This window comes from Hemitrygon akajei, chromosome 31 (assembly GCF_048418815.1).
Source record: "Hemitrygon akajei chromosome 31, sHemAka1.3, whole genome shotgun sequence".
Lineage (NCBI taxonomy): Eukaryota > Metazoa > Chordata > Chondrichthyes > Myliobatiformes > Dasyatidae > Hemitrygon > Hemitrygon akajei.
In genome coordinates this window covers 17,306,079-17,323,612 of record NC_133154.1, presented here as the reverse complement: position 1 = coordinate 17,323,612, position 17,534 = coordinate 17,306,079, and the positions used below count along the sequence as shown (strand labels likewise).

Here is a 17,534-nt window from a genome sequence, read left to right as displayed (position 1 = left end):
GCTACCTTGAGATTCATTTACTTACAACCATTTACAGGCAAATAAAGACATACAATAGAATTTAAGAAAAGCATTAAGACTGACAACCAATGTGCAAGACAAATTGTGCAAATAAATAATACGGAGAACATGAGTTGTACAGTCTCTGAAAGTGAGTCTGTAAGGTTGTTGAATCAGTTCAGAGTCGAGGAGAGTGAAGTTATCCACAGTGGTGGTTGAAGGGTAATACCTTCCTGAACTTGGTGTGTGGGACCTTAGGCACCTGTACTTCCTGCCTGATGATAGTAGCGAGAAAAGAACATGGCTTGGATTGTGGGGTCCTTGTGCTGCTTTCTCAAGGCAGTGCTACTCGTTAGTGTACTCAATTGTGGGGAGGGCTTTGCCTGTCAGTAGTTCACTATGGATTTTATGATTTATTTGATACCACCATATTTCCCAGTTATCCCAGTTTCTATCTAACTGCTCCCATCAATCCTGTCATTTTCATGCAGTATCTGTGATGTAGGGTGTGCTGTCTATTGATCAATACTGATAGTTGCTTTTGGTGGTTATAGAGTTTATAGATGCACAAATAGATACATTCTATGTTAAGCAGCTGGGGGGGGGAAGGTTTAAGTACTTTTGGAACTATTTCATGAATGGAATCGACCTTGAAGACTCACATAATGCTTAAGATTCATTCATTTAGAAAGTATATTTGTCTCAATTGTATCTGTCTAATCATTCCTAGGTGATTTATTCTATCAAGTTCAATACTACAGTCTTATACCATACATATGGAGGCTGTCCTGTGTGATTCTTTGCTTTCTGCAGCATTGTATGCCATACTTGTTGTTTGATCAAACATAAGTGTGTATCTCATCATCAGTACATTTTTTAATCAAATCATCCTGCTAGTAAGGATTAGGATCAACTTTGATATCCCTTTGATTTTTTTTCTGTATTTCTTTTGTCTTTTTAAATCTTTGTTTAAACAGTGAGTGCTGAAGACATCTGGGGGAAATGGCTTGGAGAAGCGTTACCAACGGTATGAGGGAACTAATTTAACACACACACAGCTGAAGTGGTGAGAGTCCCTCTTTTCAAGTCACCATAAATCCATCAGTTTGTCACTACTGAAGATTATGTTACATGGGAACTATTAGGTTAAAATGTAATCACCTAAGTATCAGTACACTACCAGAAAAGTTGGTTCTTTACTAGGCAGGTTTATGAGGGGACATGAAGATGCTCTGAAGATGCATAGCATTGCATAAAAATAAAGTTTTTTTCAAAACTTCTTCGATTGACTTAGATTACAAGAATCAAATCATAAAATGCTGGAAAAATATGCCAGATTGTTTTAGTGAAATGGGAAACAGAATCTTTTATGTGGATGAGTTTTGGAGCTGGAAATGTTAGTAAATAATATGAAGGGAATGGAGGAACAAGGCAGGCTGTGATAAGATGAAAGGCTGAAGAGATTTTGACAGTAGGGAAAATGTAAAAGACAAAGTTCGAACTAAAATTATTAAAATCAAAATAACGTATGTCACCATGTACTACCCTGAGATTCATTTTTTTGCATTTAAGAAATACAATAGAGTCATTGAAAAACTAAGTGCAAAGACTGACAACCAACCAATATGCGAAAGATACAAAACAAAAATAATAATAAGAAATTAATACTGACAACGTGAGATGTAGGGTACTAGAAAGTGACTCCATAGGTTGTGAAATCAGTTCAGTGTTGAGTGAAATTATCCACTCTGGTTCAGGAGCCTGATGTTTGAAGGGTAATGGCTGTTCCTGAACCTGGTAATGTGGGACCTAAGGCTCTTAAACCTCATTTCCAGTGGCAGCAGCAAGAAGAGAGCAAGACCTTGATGGTCCTTGATGATGGTTGAAGGAGTTCACAAAGATATGGGTCTATATACAGTGCAAAGCGATTTGGTGGATTTTAAAACTAGTAGCATAATATGTTGTGTTTTGTTGAAAGGTGTAATGCTAGTTCTTAAACATGTGTTGCATTTTATTAGAAAAGATAGATGGTCAAGGTAACAGTGGTAAGAATTAAGTTGCCACTGAACCAAAACTTACAGAATGAACTGATATGTTCAAATACAGTCATCCAATAATCAGTGCTTGGTTTTTCACCATTGTGGAGGAGACTAATTTGTGAGCAGCAATTGTATAATATGAAATTGAACGATGCACAGGTAAATTACAGTTTTATCTGTGAAATGTATTTAGGGTGCTCAACTATTGGAAAATGAGGTATGAGACCGGGTATTCTATTTTTTTGGAATTGTATAGGAAATGTTTGTGAGAGATGGTGGGAGGTATTTATGAAAATTGAGTATTTGTGTTGTAAGTACTATGATTTGGGCAATGAGGTTAATTTGAATACCAGGATATCGGCAGCGAGGTTGATTTGTCCCCTAAATAATAGGGGTTCCTATTTAAATAACTTAATCATTGAAGGGGATTTCCATATTCTGCTAATAATGGATATAATCCAAAAAAAAAGTCCAAATCTTGTAATCCAAGTACGTCTGAATGAAGTTATCAGTACTGATCTTTTCTTTAAGCATTTTTACTCCAAATCTTTTCAACCAGCAATGCTGAAAATTGATTGACAAAGCATGGCCACGCAACTTTGTAGAGCTTGCCACCAGAATCCAAAGTCTTTTTTTTCTGTAATTTGAAACTTTTGGTTTATTTGGGTTAAAATGTTCAAGTTATCTTTAATAAATGAAAAACATTTCACAAAATACGTTTACTGACCAGCAGGATAACGTTCAAGTTATTTAGAACAAAAGATTTAAAGTAACTTTGGCCTGGCCTTTCTTGGAGTTAAATCCAAATAATGGCACGTTTGTTCTGAGTAAACAGGTAATTGCATGTGAGTGTCTTAATATTGGATTGACTCTTAGTATAAGATGATGCAGTATATTAGAGGGTCTGCAGTCTTTTATACAATATTGGTCATGTATTCACACATCATGTGAAATTTCACTGGAGTATTTAGTTTGGTTGCTTCTCAACTTGAATTAAATTGTAGCAATCAAGAGGGAGATTTCTGTTCCATTGCAAGTGCTGAATTTGTAAAGGCAGTTTTGTATCTGTTTCAATTTTTAATTTCCTCTACATTAGAACTTGATTCAAGTAGGAAGGTGTAGTTATATTTGCTCAGCACAAAATTTAGCATTTTAACCCAAAGATATATCTTAAGAGTGGGGAAAAAAAAGGACTTTCACGATAATAAGGTTCTGCTCAGAGTGAACAAATATACAGATGAGCAAAATATTTTTCTTAATATTTAAGATGTAAGGCAGATTTAGACCACTCAGCCCATCAAGTATGTTACACTATTCCATCATGCCTGGTTTATTATCCTGCTCAACCCCATTTTCTACCTTCTCCCTGTAACCTTTGAAGCCCTGGCCAATCACAAACCTATCAGCCTCTGCTTTAAATATACCCAGTGACTTGCCTCCACACCTGACTGAGGCAATGAATTCCACAGATTCACTACCCTTTGGTTAAAGAAATTCCTCCTCAATTTGTTCTAAATGGACATTACTCTATTCCAGGGGTTCCCAACCTTTTTTAGGCAATGGACCCTTGCTATTAACTGAGGAGTCTGTGGACTCACCCACCACAAGAAACATCCTCTCCACATCCACTTTACCTGGGCCTTTCAGTATTCAATAGGTTTCAATAAGATGCCCTGTCATCCTTCCAAATTCCAGCTAGTACAGTCCAGAGCCATCAAACACTAATCATATGTGAACCCTTTTATTCCTAGAATCATTCTCGTGAACCTCCTCTGGACCCTCTCCAATGCCAGCACATCTTTTAGGATTAGTTTACTTAATATTTATAGTTATTTTAGGCAATCTATCAAGAAAATACAAGGAGTTATTGAATGTCAGTTAATGTGAGGGACATTGAAAGGAGAAAGGAAAGATGTATGAATCAGCCAAAATGCTGCCTGTCTTCATTCTTGTGTTTCCAGTAAAACGCAAGAAAAAATGAGCAGGAGCACAAAGTGCACTGCAGATGCTGGGGTCGAAGCACCACGTACAGCATGTTGTACGTATGAGCAAGAGCACACCATTTAGCACTTTGAACCCATCCACAATTTAATATGATCATGGCTGATCTACGATGATCTCCAATTCTAATTTTTTTTCTCTGCATGGTTGCTGCCTGAGCTGTTTTCTGTTCCAGGTTTCTAACATCTATATTTTTGATGAGTAAACGGTTCGATTTTCCCCCCAAAAAATTCCTAAAAATAAAAAGTATTTTATTTTAGCTAGTTTACTTGAAATAAATAGGATGGAAAGGCTAAAGGTGATGCCAGTTGTATCATATTCTTACTAACCTCTAAGTATCTTTGAGAATGATCATTCTGTGTAGGGGAGAAAATATGATCCCTGTGGTTACAGAAATATAGAGATCCATTAACACAATAAGTCAAATAAAATTCAGTTTAGCTCATCTTGTGCATTCTCCCTGCATTATTTTGTTTCTCCAGCCATTTTTGGAGTATAGTATTTAGTATGAGCATCACTTAACTTTCAGAGGACATATCTAGCCCCAGACTGTCCAGATGGTGCCTTTTGACAACCCATTGGTGTAAAAACTTTGTTTGAAAAGTTGAGGAGCCAAATGAAATGTAGGACATTTGTGTTCCAGTCTTAAGATTCTGTAATGAGTCCAGCAAGTGAGTGGAGGGTCAGATGTACGTGATCTCTGTTATAATGCACAGGTGAGAAGTCAGCAATGCTTTGTATGTACTGCCTGCTGACCAGCTAAAAATTGATATACCTTGATTCAATTTGGAATATTTTGTTGGGGTTTGGGACGATGAGCACTTCTGTCATCGGAAATAAATTCTGGATTTGAACTTGTCGTTGACAAATATGTTTGCATGAGACCTTGAGAAGGCAGACTGTACAGAGTTACTCATCAGTTTGCTGGAATTATTTTTACACGAGTTTGCTTTTCTAAGAAGATAATGTTATAGGGTAAGTAAAAATTGTGGCATTGTCATCCTGTTTGGATGGGCCTGATTTAATCCTAAATTAAATGCTTCTTCACATGTGTCCATTGATTTGTTGAATCAAGTAGATGCACTTCCATTCCTTCCCCTGACACCCTATTCTTTGCCCTGTTTCAATCCAGCTTCAATTAAACCTTAGCATTTCTTGGATCTCCGGCAATTGTTGTTTTGCATTTGTAGAAGAGGAAACAGTGTAGAAAATAAGAGCATCTAAAGCTCCCAATGTTCATGTGATATCTCAAACAAGAGAAAATCTGAAGATGCTGGAAAGGCAGGCAGCACACACAAATTGCTGGAGGAACTCCACAGGCCAGGAGGTATCTATGGAAAAGAGTACAGTCAATTCAGTCCTGATGAAGGGTCTCATCCCAAAACGTCTGCTGTACACTTTTCCATAGATGCTGCCTGGTCTGCTGAGTTCCTCCAACATTTTGTGCGTGTTCATGTGATATCTAGCCAGTAATGCATTGATTTTTTAAAAAAATTTAAAAAAATTATTTGAATAGCATGTGCCACACACTGCAGAAAATTGAAGCCACAAGCCTAAAACTTAGCTTAAACACATGTTTTTAAACAAAATGTCTGCATTGTCTAGTCTGTTCGTCTTGTTAAAGTGACAATATTGTAATTGCTGTGAGTGCATGCTCCTTGTTTCTGAAATGTGTACGGGTTTATTATTCATTAGGTTGCTCATTTAAAAACAATGAAGCTTTAAGCTTTGAAAACCTAGAACTACAAACTAAAACTTATTTATATCTGGGTTTGATATATTTACAATGATAAAATTACTTTGGACATACAGGCAGTCCCTGGGTTATGAACGAGATCTGTTCCTAAGTCTGTCTTTAAGTCAGATTTGTACGCAAGTCAGAACAAGTACATCGGGTCTTATTTAGCGTCAGTTAGTTAAATGTTTGTCTTAGTATATAGTATATATTTTACTTTTCTATGCATGAGACCCCAGCACCGATTCCCTGCCACCTCCACCGCCCAGTAATATCTCTGCGATGTGAATCCCTCCGATCCCAGTACACAAGCCCAGCTTGTGAATCTCTTCCCGGTGTCAGTGAGGTCCCTTTGTGTTCCGGTACAGCTCATGCTCTTCTGACCCTCAGATACCTCCATTTCCTGATGCACTGTTTCAACATCCAGGGTGACAGATCAGAAGTAGACTTGGTCAATGCAGTCACGGGATCGGGGGGGGAGACTCGGGCAGTCTGGCCCGCAGGACCGGGGAGAAGGTGGCTGAGCCTCAGGCACGGTCAGGTAGCTGATAGGAACTGTTTCCAGGGTTTTATCTAACTACAGTGGATGGACAACCAGTATCTCCCCGAGATTTATCCTCCAGGACAGAGAGCGGATTTCCCTATCAACACACAAAATGCTAGAGGCAGCATGTGTGTAGAGAGACGGGCAGGCTTTATGGCAGTCTGTTCGTAAATACGAGTGGTCCGTAAGTCGGATGTTCGTAACCCGGGGACTGCCTGGAATTTGATATAATGTTTGTGAGAGGACATGATTCTGCTGTCTGGATGTACTAAATGTGTGGGGTCTCTTAACCATCAATGTATTCAAAGAATGTTTTTGCTTGATTGTATTTGTGTATACGTCTCCCATTTTCATACATATTCACTATACAGGCGGCCTTCACATTAGAGCTGTTTGGGTAATGGAATTCCTGCTTAAAAATAAGTTTTTCAAATTTAACTTTTAAATTGCATACACAAAGGATGTGGCTTTGCAGTATGGAAATCACAATTGGACCATACTCTAGAAACACAACACCCACCTCCCACTGTATTTTGGGGGTCACCTGTTTTGAAATTTAGATCTTGATTCATTTTAGTTTCATGCTTTCTTGGGATCCCAAGACTGTTGAATGTTTTGTTTCTTGGTGTTGTCAGTTTTTAAAAAAAATTAAGGTTCACCTAATCTTTTACTGAATTTTGCAATGTGATCTCATTAGCGCAGAAATTAGCAAGTTAATTTTGAAAATCGAAAAGTAAACACGTCAGTCACTTAGAATTTTGTCAAATCTGCTTCACCAAGAGAACTTAGAACTTTGAATCCTGGGCCAATGCCATTTTTTTAAATCTTGCTGAATAATAGGAATAACATAATTGTTCTTTATTGACCTTATTTTACCTTTATTTTCAACTGCTTACCACATGCAGCAAGCCAATGCACTGTCCCTATGATATATCCACTTTTGTCGATGTCCTTCTTCAACAAATTCAACTTAGTATATCCAGTAGTGGTTGTTTTTCTCTTTTATCTTTAACTCATCTTTTCCTGAACTTTTCATCCATGAAGTGTCTTACATTGGCTTCTCAGTCTACTCTAATATTGCAATCTTGAATCGTAATGATTTATCTATATACTACTAAAACTCTCATGCTCTGCCCGTCTGTTTGTGACCTCCAATTAGCACAAACGGTGCATTACAGCAGCACTGTTACTGGCTAAATTGACTTAAAATGCGTGAACTTACAGAATACAGACAAAGTTCAGGGTACAGACAAAGTTCAGGGTTATATATTCGTATAAAATTGTTCATTCCCCAAAATCAACTGCCCCGTTTTCACCTGAGAGCCGATCCACCATCTTGGAAATCAGGATGCGGCACCAAGATGCATGCACACGTCCAGCCTCAGCAGCGACACCAACCAGAGCTTCAGGGCAGGGCAGCTCTATTTCAAGCAGTCACATACTGCTGATCACCATCAGCATGTGCAGGATTGTGACAGATCTAACTGCCACCCATCAATAAGAGATCATTAAATCGTATTGCAATGACATACTTCTCTTTCAATATTTTTATTAGTTTCTGCGTAAAAGAATACAGAGTACAAGAAGATATATTATAAGTAAAAAAAAGTACCAAATACATTGTATTAAAAATAGTCACAATCACAAAACCCTGTATTCATAAAAATTAAATTAAATTGTAATATTGAAATATAATAATATTGTTATACAGAAGAAAAATCTAAACTCACTACCAAAGTCAGAGCCGTTAGGAAAAGCAAGAAAAAGGGGGAAAAAACCCTTATCATATAATAAAATATATTATTAGCCACCATCTGTACTTTTGCAACAAATCAAAGGTTTTGAAAATAACTCAAAAATGGTTCCCACAATGTATAAAAGTCTTGACTAGATTCAAAAACTGAACATCGAATCTCCTCTAAATTTAAGCATGACATAACATCCCCAACCCGTAATGACGTGCTGTGAGACACCCATAAGACCCTTTGCTGCAGTCAAAAGACTGTACTGACTATATCACGTCCAGTTAGGAGAGCACCAACCACATCATCAAGAATAATCAGCTTCCTTTGGTATTACTGCTTTGTATCTTCCATCCAGCACTAGGGTAAAAAAAATATGGTCGGCCTAATTATGCCATGTGGAAAGAGAAGGAAGACATATAATGGTCAAGAGATGACGGCAACTTCATCAGGAAGCGGCAAGGAGAGGAAGAGAAGAAGAATCGGATGAGGCCAAGGCTACACAACTCCAGGATCAAAGAGTCAGGACAAAAAAAAATGAGAGAAGAAGAGACAGAGAAGGAGAGGCATGCACGTCTCCAAGAATGACAACAACAGGCACAGGAGGAGGAGAGAGGAAGAGACAAAGGAGCTGAGAAATGCACATCTCCAAACTCAGAGACAAAGTAAAACAGCAGAAGAGATGAAGAGACAGCGCATGAAAGGACTACACGTCTCCAGAATGACAACGAGAGGCACAAGGGTGGCAGATCAACCAGAAATGTTGTCATCAGAAGCGTCCTTTGTTAAACGAGGAGGAGCTATATTTGCCTTGCTATGCTTTTTTTTTTCAATAAACTGGTTTTTCTTCAATTTCCAAAGCAAAGCAATGCCAATAGCATTCAGGAAAATTTAATGTTCATTCTGGTCACAGCAGACTGCACTACCTTTCTCTCAAAGGGTGCCCCATTGAGTCACCCCGTTGTCTAGTAATGACATAAACTTGTCCCTGTACTGCAGCAAATTAAATCATTTTCTCGAATGAGTCCACTGCATTTTATTTTACTTTGTTGTTGTTATGTAATAGCTTGTGTCATCCACAAGTGTATTCCACTTTATACCAGTTTTTGGATTCTAGGAGTTCCTTTGACAAATTACAGTGGTCTTTGTGAGTACTTCTTTTCTATGACAACTAGTTCTTGATTCTTTAGAGGTTAGAATTTTAGAGCTGTTTGTTTCTATGGAGTTCAGTAAGTTCTTGGGATGTAGTGTTTTAATTCTGTTTGTAGAATATTGACTGAGGCAATAATACTATCAGTCAATAAGTTCAATATAATTTTAATTGTGTTATACTGCAAATGAAATTATTTTTGGTGCAGGCTCAAAATGAATAGAATAAAGTAAAATCAGAAAATTCCAGTTTTGTGATCTTTTCCTTCTAATTAAAACCACTCTACACTTTCTTACTTGTTGAATGTTGTGGACTATTGCCCACAACGTTAACTACATTTCTGAAATCAATGTAACACATTTTGGGATGTCTCAGTAGTCTGTAAACTCACTTTGGCTCATGTTTTTGTGCCTCAATTATTTTGAAAAGGTTAAACTAAAATTTCAATCCCCGTTTCATTGACACTTGGTGACATTTAACACCTGAAGTGATTTTTGTTTTTAAATGTATTTAATCATTTGACCACAGCTGTAGGTTAAGTGATTGACTTCAAAATCCACATCAATTAAATTTGTATTACAATTTGAATCACGTGTTTGTTAGCATTTGTTCTCTAAGTGGGAAGGTGCTTTTGAAATAATAACAAATTACCTTTTTGCCCTATTTTATGCATTGCTGAGGCTAGACTTTCAAGGACAGAAGAATATCTCAGGAATAGAACACCTGGCACTTCCACCCTGCTCTACAGTTCATCAAAGGTCATGGCTGATCATCTCCCTCAACTCCATTTTCTTCCAGTATCCATTATTTTTTATTCCTGTATTATCCAGAAATCTAGCCATCTGTTTGAATGAACTTAATGATTTAAGCCACCACAGACATGTAGGACAGTCAGCTCCCTAGATTCACCTCACTCTGACTGAAACAAAATTCTCATCTTAATAGGGTACTCATTCTGTGACAGACCCTTCCTTGACTTTAGAGTTTTAACTAGGAATAATATCTAGCCTATCAAGCACTGTAAAATATGTTGTAAGAGTGATTTAGTAATCATGTAATCAAAAATATCTTTGTAGCTTTTATGAAGTTGAAAGTAGCATTTTGATCTGAGAATTTTTAAGGAAATAATCATGCAGTGGGTGGAAAATTCTGTACAATTGATCAACGGCCATGTTAATAAAGGACTGCAGTTTGTTGTGTAGAATTACTGCCCCAAGCTCTAAGTTAAAAATAAATTAAGAGTTTAGTTACAACAGACTCCTTTGAAAGTACTTGTAAACCAGCTATGGCATGATGCTTTGAGGCATGTTTAATTGTAAATCTACCTGGTCTGTGGTTAGTTATTGATGCAAATGCTGGAAGAACTTGATTGAAGTATTCAGTTTACATCCTTTGTTGTTTATAAATTTCACAAAGCCTTTTCAAAATAGGATGACCACTCAACTATGTTTCTTTCAGTAACAGAGACTTAAATGTTTAAAAGCATTATTCCAGATAAACTGTTCTTAAAATAAGTCTATGCAATTATTGGGAATAAATCAGGTTGTATGCATTGCTCTTATTTGAAAAGTGACAGTTTTTTTCAGTCAAAAAACCTTGGTTTAGTGGTATTGTTTCAGTATTGACGTTTTCATGTAGTTGCTATTAATTTTTGTCTTACTGTAACTATATTCTTAAGCCCATCATAGGCTGGGGCATAGGCTGCTGACAGCAGCTTGCCAGAGTTTTTGAGGTCTTTGGAGCTGCTTTTGGCATTTCTATAGCACTGGCTTTTTATGGGATGGGGCTCCTAGCCCCATGCCCAACCCTTCTCCCTTTGCAGCCGGGCCTGGGACTGTCCCTGGACGAATTAATTGTACTCTTGCCAGGGTGTTGTAGTAATAGGGCTATGAAATCATAGGTAAAATTTAATACTTAGGAGTATTTATGAATGCATGTGAGATACGTCATTACAGTTTTAATAATGGAATGTCCATGTGACAGACCTTTTATACCATTTATCCAACCACAATTCTAGGAGGCTAAATGCTTATTAAATGAATGCTGCAGTCTTCTATCCTACAGAGGAGAGAAACATGCTTGTTGGATTGATTAGCCTGATTTAGTTACTGTTTCACTTGTGGTCAACAATGATAAATTTCCATGTGCTCAGATCCACTTAACAACTATCCTTCAAACAGTTTTGCCCAGTTTGCAAGGAGGGGGAAATTAAATTGTGTATCTCCTCGTGGCTGTCAAGGTTCAAGTTCTATTGTCATATCAACAATATGCATGTATACTGCCAAATGAAACAACATTCCTCTTGACCAAGGTGAACAGCACTATGTATAACTCACACATAAAATAATATTACCACAAATAATTTAACAATTAATAAGGTGCATTTACGTTGCAAGTTAAAAAGTAAACAGTATAATGCTGCTGATGCCTCATGTGGTGAGACCTGGGTGGTGGCATGGAGTGCAGTTGTTCCACGACCTGGGGAAAGAAGCTGTTCTGCATCCTAACAGTCCTTGTCCTAATATTATGGTACCTCCTGCCTGATGGTAGGGGCTCAAAGAGATTGTTGGATGTATGGGAGGGGTCATTAACAATGCTAAGGGCCCTGCATACACAGTGCTCCTAGTAAGTACTGTATCTCAGATGAACAAAATAGAGAACCCAGTGATCTCTGCAGTTGTCACAATCCTTTGTAGAATCTTGTAATGAGGTGCCATGCAGAGGAATGTTAACAGGAGCAGAATAGCCTGTTTCACTTGTTTCTGTTCGTGTTTTGCTTGATTGCTAGGTAATTGTGCAACATTTTCTGTAGTTTTCTTAATCTGTGCGTCCAATTTTGGGGGGAGGGGTCTCATCTGGTGCCCTTGATGTTAGTGGAGGAATTAGGCACTTGTACTGTGGTGTGGTTACTTCGTTGTGCTCTTTGTCATGACTTTTTTTGGACATTCAAAATACACATGGTGGGATTTTATTCGGATTACAAACAAACAATTCTGAATCTTGTTAGATGAGGTTTTGGTAAACTTTGTTTAATCTTATGCTGCCCACAAAAATGTGTTTCAGCTTCCTAATTTTTGTTTAATTCCCAGTTGTTTAAAATTAACTCCTGAACAATGTTTTGTGACAACTATCACCTAATTGAACATTTTAATCTGGTTAATGGAATTTTTATGCATCTTATTGATCTAGTCTTCAGTCTGCATGCATATATTTCAATTTATCATTAGATTTGAGCCACTTTCTAGATAGGTTCAGTACACAGACGTTTTGAGACGCAGGCCCTGTTCCTGGGTTGTACTGTTCTAGGCTTTCTACAATTCTATTAATCAATATTAACCAATAATGCAGCACTGATTCAGTTCTGCAGTGCATTGCTGGTGTTTCTCAACATTAGTACTGGTAAGTTTTTGGATCGTTGCATGAATGTGGAAGTACCGGATTTACTGGCTGAACTCGCTATTGAATTCCCTATTGAACAGGAGCTTGATGAGGTTCTTCAGTATTTACATTGGAGAAGTTGCTCTTGGAACCCTGATCAGTATTTGTGAGCCAGTTCATTTGAATGGTGATTGTAGGACTGCATTGAAGAAGGGAAAGACCCCAGGTGAATTACAGATTTTAGATAAAACTTCAGCTTTGGCAGAATGGCAAAGCTGAGGTGGGGTTTGCAAGCTAACAGAAAAACTTCCAAAGGAATCGTGTGAGACTCTACTGGCTTCACATCATGCCATTGCAACATTTGGAGGGGTCATCTTAATCAGCAAGATAGACTTCCAGATCCAACCATGGGAAAATGAGTTGAAGGAAGCCAGTGAATGTGAGCAGAAGTCTTCACTCCAGAAAATCTGGGCCAAAGTGCTACACTATTGTAATTAGATATTTATGTAATGTGCATTTGGCTGAACTAGTAACTTATTTATTTGGCAGTCAGACAATAGTTAGTTTATTACAAAACTTATCAAATATGACCTACTTATTCAATAGTGCCCATTCTTTATAATTTGATCTAAAAGATTATATTAAAGCTGCTGGTCAATAATTCGTGTTTCTGATGGCTTTTAATGTATTTCAGTTAATTTTTTTCGAGATCCAGTGCATTCCCATTGGGCTTTTTTAGGTGAAGGTGGGGCAGTATTTGTTTAGAAATAATTAAATAGTTCAAATAACAGGGTTTGGGAGAGGCATGTGGGAAATAGTTTAAATTTGGGGAAATTCAGTTGTTTTCATGAGGCATTCTAAACTGGCATATGTCTGATTACATGGATCAGAAGGAAAGGACTTTTATATTTAAAGCCTTTGGGTTGCATATAACTACAAAAGTTTTTTTTTCTCCCTTCCATGGAATGTAATACTGCAGTTAGATGCATTGTTGAATTTGCTGGGCGTTACTCTTTTTTTTACCTATACAAACTGAACAATTTGGCCCCTTGTTTTATTTATAAAGGTTCAGTGTATCTTTGCCTGCCTACTTCAGTCTGCAAGGGAGTTACAGAAACACCCCACGTTCATCGAGCCGTGAGTCATAACTAATTTTTCCAGCTGTGTTAATAAATGTGGACAAGGAAACGGTCAATTTTAATAGCTACAATATTCAAAGATACGGTGTACACAACAGTGAAAAAGTCTGCAAAGCACTAGCAACTCTGGCCAGACCAATTTGATATGTAGGTTTACCTTTTAGGGGAAAATTAGTAAAAGGAACACTATTACTAATTTACAAGCAGCAATTTGAGACCACTAGATTTAAACTGGGACCAGTAATTACTGGACACATTGTGTGATTTTAGCTTACTCATCGCAATATGAGTATTCTGGAGCAGTTCAAGATTTATCACGTTTTATTGTTTTAACACAGATTTGCTATTTTAAAACCTCTTAAGTTATGAGAATTGGTTTTACCTCTCATGATGTTTTTCACCTGGGTAGAAGAGGAGCCAAATTGACTTAGTACCTTGCATACAAACACACTGCAATAAACATTTGCATGGTAGCTTCTGAAAAAAAAAGTCATAATATCTGCTCCGGTTCAAAGTCTGCAAATAACCAAATTGCACTTGATAGTTGATGTCTAAGGTGTCAGGTGGTTCTGGCAAAAGCCTGAATTTACAGGTTGAATTGCCACCTGCGTTCAAACTTCATTAATGAGCATGCACTCTTAAAACCTGATATTATCCATTTAAGTAATCTTACCAAATCATGTCCATTCTCCATCAATTGTACAGCAATGCAATGTACTTATTTTAACTCATGAGAACCCCAAGGTTCCTCTTTCTCAGTGCAGCTATTCAGGACAAAATGATCTGCAGCCTGGTCATCACTGCTGATTTTGCTTGTTCTTTCTACTACTTTCTTACTTACAGAGGGAAGAGAAAATATTTTGTTTCCTGCTTAATCCTATTTTCATTTTAAGCACCTAAATATTTTTTCCGAGAATATATGAGGTGTCATATATACAACAGACCTGTGTTCTAATTTACTCCTGGAATATTTTTAGAAATTGCAAGTGAACGGAGCCACCAGCATTAATTAAAATGCAAGTAAAAGTTTGATTCCCATTATAGAATCAAAACTTGGAGCAGTCCTCCCGTAAAATTTGATATTCTTTCTCATTCCCCGAGTGTAGCAGGCATTTGCTCTTCAGTTCTGAGTTTTGTTTTTGTAGTAACTAATCAAATTGGATCTTCTATGGAATTGTTCTGGTTCATTTTTTTTAAAATGAATATCGCAAATGTCTGTCATTTTTTTTTTAAAAAAGAACATTTTCACAATAATTGTTTAACCAGATTGTGTAATGAAAAAGTTTAAATATTCCATGGTTGTTCATCAAGATTTAAGCTTCAAGCCAGTGCTTTCTACTGCAAATTTCTTAGTTACTTCTGTCAGGAGAAAGTAAGCATTGGATGGTACAGCTAATAATAATGGTATCCCTTATCAATATTTTCATGCTGTGGATTTGAAAGCATTTGTATCTTTCATGAGGTGGCTTTCTCTCCTGCTAATGCCAGGAAGAGTTAACCCTTTTGAGGACTCCATGTGAGGAATGTGAGCTCAGCAATCTCTGGAACGTAAGTTTGGGAGAAGAGCAGTTCATCACCTTTTTAAAGGCACACATCTTGAGTCTGGAAATATTCTGTCCATATTGAAAACAGTATTTTATCTAGGTTAGCACTCATGAGGATTAACCATTTCTCTAGAATATCACTTTGATTAATTTGGGAGTTTTATGGAAATGTTTTACTGTGGTGTCCTTGAGATTTTCCAGAATTGTTTTTAATTTGCAACCGATCTGTTGTATTTTCTTTAATCACAGCTAAAAATACTGCTGCATTTTAATCATAAAAATGAATAAAATAGCTCCAGTTTTAAATCAAGTGGCCTTAATTGCTTCAATCTTGTAACTTAGCAATAGACTTTTCTGCTAAGCACCTGATGTCGTAGGCTACAAGATCATTTATTGTACAACAAAACTGTTACCTGAGTAGCTAAGAGGATATTATATGCCCAAATTTCATTGAAGGAAGAGTACATAGAATTGTTACATACAATAGTTTGTACTTGACTATCAAACAAGGCTTGACATTAGGTAGTTGGGTACATCTGTTGCATTGTAAGGTTATTGGGTATATTTGTTGTTTAGTACGACTGAAACCATATTTACCCCTGTTGTTGTCCCTAGACTCTGCCATATGTGTAAAATATTCTACGTAGAAATCCTTGTTTATGGTTAATTCAATTGTGTAAGTTCCACTGCCGTTTTCTCACTGGAGCAGTTCTGGACTAAACAATGAAATGTGATTAAAAACTGGAAATGTGATTTTTTTTTGTTTATTTATTGCCCATTTACATTGAAACTGCTTCCTACTTTGTCTTAAGTTGAATTTAGATTGAGTTGGCTTATGTAGCATTATGTACCTATTTGATTTCATAGTTAATTCAGTGCTTGAAAATGAAAATACTGTTAACATGGGAAAGACCAATTTTAATACAGTTCTGAGGTGTAGGTAATGTTATATTTTTATGAGATAGTTAAGAGTCCAGTCAACAATATGATAATGACCAAGCTCTGGAAAAGATTACACTACATTTTGCTGTGCCTATTTTGTACATATGCACAGCTATCCAACATTGTTAACTCACATTGTGTGTATGCTATTCCACCAAACCTGAATATTTCCTAAATTATCACCAAAAAACATTTAAAAACACTTTCTTCTCATGAGCTTTTCTTGAGAAAAGTTAGTATTTACATGAGCTATTGAGTGATATTTTCAGATATTTAAATACTGTCAAAATCAGATTATTTGATTTCATTAGAAGACTTGCTCCTCTGGGTTTGTAATTCTTTTGCAAATAGCAAATATACCCAATAACTTTCTGTTTACAAAATAGAACATTAAAATGCTCCTCAAACCCTGGTTTTAATTTAAATGAGTCTAACTATATAATTGGAACTGAGCTTCATCACTGGTGAAAATCTCTTCTTAAGAGAGACTTATTAAAATATAGCCTGATGCTTGTATTTTTTAAAGCATGCTTCAGTTTCTTGTTGACAGCTCTTTATTAAGGAGCTTAAGGGTTAATTTGTAACTATAAATTTCTGAGATGTAGTTTAGAATTTAATACATTTTGAACATGGGTTTCCAAATAATTGGTATAAAATACACTTTATTTCCTGCAAATAGATTATGGATGTGCTCAAAGTTTTAACCCGATTGTTGTACCAGTCATTATTGCTTAGTGTTTCCAAAAGTTAGAATTGTCCCGCAAAATTGTAACAAATAACCTATTAATTAAGCTGTAAGATATTCATTATTGGGAATTCAAATTTTTACTTTTACAAGTATTAATGTCAAGGCTTGTTTTGAAAAAGTATCAAACTAATGCGTATGGCATTCTATGTATGATCTTACAAAGAATAGGATTGAATGAAAGATTTAAGATGACGCAACCAGCAGTTGATGCCCATCCTGTTTGTTTCCAAACCCAAGACTTTACTGTATTCCTCCACCATTCTGTTTTTCCTATTCTAGTTTAAATCACTCCTTAGGGAAAGAATAATATCTACCTTATCTTGCATTTTCTTTTGAACTTGTGTGATTTCAATTTTGAAAAGTTTAATAGCAACTACTTTGATTAGAACGTATATCAGAAGTTCATTTTTATTAATGCCCATGAGTTGTTTCCAGCGTATGAGAAATGATCTTTCCCACAGTTGTGCAGTGCTAAAAAACCTACATTTTAATTTGGAATGGCCTTCAGGGAAGTGAACTATTAATCAACCAAGTATTTACAGGTGGTACTTTGCATACATTGTTTAAAACTA

The 17,534-nt window shown here is 36.6% G+C and overlaps 1 protein-coding gene across 5 annotated transcripts in view; it reads left to right on the top strand.

The window, feature by feature from the left end:
- The window catches only part of LOC140719010 (putative RNA-binding protein Luc7-like 2), a 59,602-nt gene that overhangs the window by 891 nt on the left and 41,177 nt on the right, over window positions 1-17,534 (top strand). For 2 of the 5 annotated variants that reach the window (XM_073033328.1, XM_073033327.1), the window contains exons 1-2: window positions 990-1,066; window positions 13,656-13,726. The exons of 2 other annotated variants lie outside the window; for them this stretch is intronic. The gene's annotated coding sequence lies outside the window, so the exon portion shown is untranslated. Of the gene's footprint in view, window positions 1-989; window positions 1,067-13,655; window positions 13,727-17,534 lie in introns of those variants that run through there. One more of the 5 variants, XM_073033324.1, reaches the window with a different exon arrangement.